Source organism: Vanessa atalanta, chromosome 27, assembly GCF_905147765.1.
Source record: "Vanessa atalanta chromosome 27, ilVanAtal1.2, whole genome shotgun sequence".
Taxonomy (NCBI): Eukaryota; Metazoa; Arthropoda; class Insecta; order Lepidoptera; family Nymphalidae; genus Vanessa; species Vanessa atalanta.
Genome location: NC_061897.1, coordinates 1572411 through 1578726, shown reverse-complemented (window position 1 = coordinate 1578726; position 6316 = coordinate 1572411).

The following is a 6316-nucleotide window of genomic DNA, read 5'->3' as shown; positions in this document are numbered from 1 at the left end:
ATCGTTTCAGTTCGATCTAGCGTATTGTTTCGGAATTGGAAAAAGGTAATTCTAATAACGATTTCACGTTACTTGTAGATTATTATTTGGCCTTGAAAACTATATCTATACCTATACATAAACAAAATTATAAAAAAAAAATCTTATATCGGATTTTAATTTAATAGTTTTTTTTTTCATGGCCTATGTTGGCGGAGAATATGGGCCACTTGATAGAAAGTGGTCACCACCGCCTAGACAATGGCGCTGTAAGAAATATTAACCATTCCTTTCATCGGTAATGCGCCACCAACCTTGGGAACTAGGATGTTATCTCCCTTGTGCCTGTTGTTCGGCACTAGAATCTTTCTTCATATATCCGATTTTATTACTTTTACGGACCTCTAGGAAAACAGTTCCGTATGACCTCACTTCGCATCACACCTATGAATTATTGAACCGATATACAGTGACATATTTAAATACATATACATATATCTTATTAAAGTTATAGTAATCATAGTTAATGTCACATAAAATTTCCTGATATTTCAAGGTCATTTACACACAGTTTCGTAGCTTTCGTCGATACATCATCTAAGTTCAATGGTGTAAACAATGAACTTAAAAATGATATCAGTAAGTTTCCACGCTCAATAATTTCTACATGTTTCAGTACCGATCCGGCTTCGCACGAGTCATTGTTACAGCCAGTTATCCGATCGCCATTTTGCAGCGAATAATTTTTTGTTTGCACGTAATTTATTATCAGTGATATCTCTCTAGAGATATTCTGTTGGCAGAGGTTTTTCTTTCCGACTTGTAGGATAAATATGTTGATATTTAATATATATACAAATTATAGAAATAAATTTTATACCCCTTTCAATTTTTTTTAGATTTGTGTCGTTTTTTCCGGGGATAACCCTTACATACAAACAAACAAATTCTCCCGGTTTATAATATTAGTATTGGAATTGTATCGTTATTTCCGGGAAAAACCCTTACACACAAACAAACAAATTTTCCCGGTTTATAATATTAGTATAAATTAAATTATGTTAATTATTATTAAGATATTGTAACATTTGTAACCCATATTACAATACGGGATGGATACGGGCTGCCCAAGATCGGGATCCCAAGTTGGCGTTCTATGGGGAGAGGCTTTCGTACAGCACTGGTCGGCGAAAGGCTGGAAAAAAATCGATAGAATCAGGAAATCTTAGTTATTAAAAAATCGACATCGAAAGGAGATTTGTAATAAAATATAAATTTGAACTTTCTTGGAATCTTGGAAAAGCCTACTTGATAACAATATATTTTTTTTAATTTAAATTATATACATATAAATACTTCTTATATAATACGTAGATTAAAACAAACATATGAAAAAAGTTCAAGAGTTTGGTCATGGCCCATAGATGGCGTGGAGATCAGATCAAAGATTGATCAAGTATTTTATAACTTTATCACAGCAGAAGCGATGAAGAAGAAACAATAAAAAAACTAAACAGAATACCAATTAATTAAATCCAACATCATCTTATAAAACAATTCAACTCCAAGAACTATGCAATTGTTCCTTCGACAATTAATGTCATTGAAGTTAAAAAAAAAAACATGGCGTGCAATATGTCCGATCGATTAGAAATAAAATTGCAAATTGTTGGTGTTTTAAAATAAGAACACATTCTTTGTAAAGAATGGACGTTTATTGTATTTTAAAATATTTAAAGATGTGCGAGGGAACGGCTATATGTTGAGTACATAGATGTAGAGTTGAGATGTATTCACTGACGAAGGCGCGCCCCTCCAAATTAATTTACCATCGACATTTATTAGTATGAGTCAGTGACGTTTGTATTTACTAGATGTCTTGCTGTGCGTGAGAATAAAAGTAAACATAGCATAAAAATCACAAATTAGATCATTTGCGTTAAGTTTATTCTATTAAAACAACCATAATTTCGAATAGAAATTTATACTACAAGAAACGGAGAATCCATACTAGATATTATAATTATATTTATGTTGATAACAAACGATAGTTAGTTACTAAAAATATATACGTAGTTAATATAAATAAATAAATCCTATTTTAAGGACCAATTTCTTGTTATGTTGGATGATTTCGTTTTTTCTTAGCAGCAGTTAGTCCGCAAACTCGAAAACAATCAAATGAACTCTCTATTCGCCTATAAATATAGTACGAAGGAATCACGTAGGTTACAATCGGAATAACGCGAAGGACTTCAAGTTTTCCTTTCCGAAGCAAGAAAGCGTAAAGTTTATTTTGATTTGATTTGATCTCAAGAGTATTTCATGATGGTAAAACCCAAAAACTTCTATATTAGCAAGCCGGTACAACCCTTGAATCACATGACCTGCAATTGTCACACCAGTTCACATCCGGTGCGCTTGATCGCTTTAAGAATGAACGAGGAAGCAGAGATACAGTATATTGCATACGCCACAAATTTCCACAGAAAGAAACCCAAACACGGCGAACAGGATACCATGACAAGAGAATGAATGAAGAACCGAATCATGATCTGCAACTGTGCAAGGTGGCCTTTAATTACTAAATCAACGAGTATGTGATACAACGGCTAAGATTATCACAGATGAACGGTACTCTTACCGTCAGTTTAATCTTCCTACTATTAATTAAAAACAAATCAAAGTACATCCAATTCATTCCACGTGACATAAAGTTAATATTTTTGAATCAGCCTTTGACCCAAATTCGATTAAGATTAGTGATATCTCGGCTAAAAAAGTATTAGTTAAATTAACTTATAGTAGAAAGTCTCTTGTAACCAAGAAATCGAAGCACAACACTTTATAAATATAATGTAGAATATTTTTTTCTATGACTAGAAACCACCCCGCTTAGACCATGCTATATCTATGCCTTGCACCGTGCGTGCACGATCGACGATCAGCCATTCGCGACGTGTGCGGTCCTTTCGCGCCTAAATGGCATTCGAAATTCAAAATAGACTTTTTTAAATTCTCTATGCATGTTAACAAAAAAGCATTTCTCGGTAGAACGAAAGATCTACATTTTATTCATTGTCATTTTTAAAATAATTGATTCAATTTATTTGAAATATCTTAAACTGTTATGCCAATTAAATTTCATTGACTACAAAATAATATTAAAAGATAATTCGAATTTTGAAAAGCTGCTCTCCATCGTTGGTTTAACTTAAAAATTTTAATTCAATAATCGAACGTCAATTAAGTTGATCCATTCTATATTACATAAAACCAAAGCGTTCGCGATTTGAAGCAATTCAAATTCGTTGCCGTTCCAAATTCAATCTGTAATTGGAATGCCGGTTCCATTTCCAAATCGTTAGCCGCAAAAATCGACACCACGAGCGGAACGCGATAGGCTCGTTTCATACAGAGCAAAGATCAAATAGATATTTTATATCAATGAGTAATATAATATGCATGCAACACCCCACTGCTGGACAAAGGTTTTCTTTGTTTTTTTTCGTTTCAAACAAAAAATTGAATCCACGATATAGACATGTGGCAGATTAACACACGACCTTTTAAATTTAATTTAAAGATAATAAAAAAAAAACAGTTGCTACTATGATTTTAACGCGAAACATAAAATCTACGCGTTCGCTCCACTACGCGATCTTGACTTTTTTATTGACGATAAAAATTATCTTAATGTCAGTCAGCTGCTGAAAGCAATTAAAGATACATTAATAACTTAGTTCTAACAATTGCTACTATTGACATTGCATGACTGACATTTCAAATGTCCATCGATAGAGATGACCACTTACTATTCAATAGGCCATTAGCCCGTCCGTATCCATAAAAGTCAGATAGTACTATCTATTATATTAATTACTAACTCTTGAAGTAAAATATCTGGTCCGCAAGATTCTACAACAGAAATATCAATATCTGAAACGGTTCAATGTAAACACGGCTTTTAAAAACAGAACGCGCTTCTAAAATTCAAAAAAGGAACTACAATTGGGTCGTAGATACTTATCTAATGCTCCTAATGGGCCATTGTCTCCGTTCGGAATCCAAACTTTTTAGTTCCATGTTTAATTGCGGCAATTTTTACGGATGTCACTTGACGCCAGCCTTTTTAAAGTCGACCGTTTCATTTTCGAACGTTGTCTAGCTCTAATGTTTATTTATTTTTTCATAAACGCAGACGTAGGATGTATGTTATTCAGCCGGTTCGAAATAATTGTTTAATAAACTGTTGTTGCCAATGTGAAATATTAAATAGACCATATGCTCGTGTAAACAATACTTGGAAAAATGCACGTTATGGCGCACGGATCGGATAATTATTAATTAATTACTCGCCATTAAGAACTTGAGCAATTTGTGAAGTTAAGTAAGCATAAATAAAAAAAAATACTAAATGATTTGTAATGAATAATTAAACCATGTTTGCTGAAACATTAATGTACCCAACGTTCGTTGCGTTCTCTTTTTGAATTTAACAAGTATTCTATTTTCAAAATAAGTAAAACTAATACTAAATAATACGATACGAAAGTTAGTGCGTAATAATTTTGACAGTCTGTACCGACAAAATCACAGAATCCTAAAATTTAATTAAGAGATTACCTGTATTGTATTATTATACTTATATTTTTAAATGTTGAAAAAGAGTAACTACTGAGATTCTTGCCGGTTCTTCCGGTAGAATATACATTCCGAACCAAGGTATTAATATATGTCTGTAAAATGACGTTTCAAAAGCGTTTCTAAAGACCTACTTGAATAAATTATACTTTGATATATAGAGCTTATATATACCGGTCCGATTCGCTGGGCATTAAATAAATCTGAAAAAAGGGCTAAGAGGCGGAATTCTAAAAATAATTAGCTTATAACCATCTACGGACGATTCCGCGTGGATTGGTCATAATCTTATACCCATACGTTCATTAGCTTTTACGTGATTAACTAACGAAGAAAAAAAAAATTATACACAATTTTTTTTTCCGGCTAGGAAAGACGGCTAGAAATTCTCGGCTTTTCTCTACTATAATATGCAAGTATTATACGTACAAACCTGCCTCTTGAATCGCTCTGTTCACTGATCAAAGCAATTACATAAAATAAATTCTTAAGAGTTAAAAAAATTACAAATCATTGTTAAAAAATATCTCTTAAAAAGACACTAAGCCTGTTGAGTTTCTTAAATATGTGATGTCTTCCCCTGACAATCTAAAACCAAGTAATTTTAACGAAAAACCCAAAACTATTTTACGACATTTGAAAATAAACATGATCAAAACAATATTGAATATGGCGAACAGAAGTCAAAGCAATTAACATTATAAATTATAATATTAATTATTTCAATACAATAAAAATTAAAAAAAAAAAATCAAAGGCGCCGATTTGAACGGACTCAAAACACAAACATCCGAAACAAGTCAGCTGTTAAAAAAAAAAAGTGACGTAAACAAATTATCTCTGAAGGCAACAGGTTAACATTACACAAAAACATATTTCGCGGTCACAATAGCTTTTGTCGAGTTTACCTTTTCCAATTATTTGTGTGACTTTACGCCGAAGTCTTTTTTTCCTCGAGGCAATCCTTGACATTACGGGTGGTACCCCTGTGTGACTGGAGTTTTACCGCCAAATCCACGTAATAAATTCGAAACGACACTCAAAAAGCCGTGATGTCCGCTGGACCGTTGAATTTTCATGAGCTTAATTTGTATCTACTCGGCGAAGGAAAATATCGTCAGATTACCAGCGCCACTTTAGGCAAGCAGTGAATTTTTTTTAATTTAAGAAAGAACCACCTAACCAAATTGTATATAAACTGTACAATACTAATATAAATAAGAACTGATGATCCAATTTCAAGTGATTATTCCTGATTATATTTAAAGAATATCATTTTCTTTTTTTTATTAATTGCACCCATGTGAAACCAAGGTCGCAAGTTCATGATATTTTTGCAGAGTCGAAGCGAAGCGACGGGTAGACATGTTTAGTCTATGGTTATGTGATAATGATAAAAAATAACACCAATAAACAATTCAATCACAGTAATGAGTTATTTATTTACATAATAATAATAAACTTTAGGTAACTGCACTGTCACTAATAAATAATAAAATTTATATATAGGACATATGATCTTGTGTAGAATGAAATTAGTACAGTATTAAACACAAAACAAAATTAAAATGTTCTTTTCTCAAGTAGACTCTTAAAGGCACTTTTGAATTAATGTAAGTAATGTTTATTATACCGAAAATATGCAGAGATTTAAAGAAAGTAATTCAGCACTTGTTTGACTAAATTTGGATAT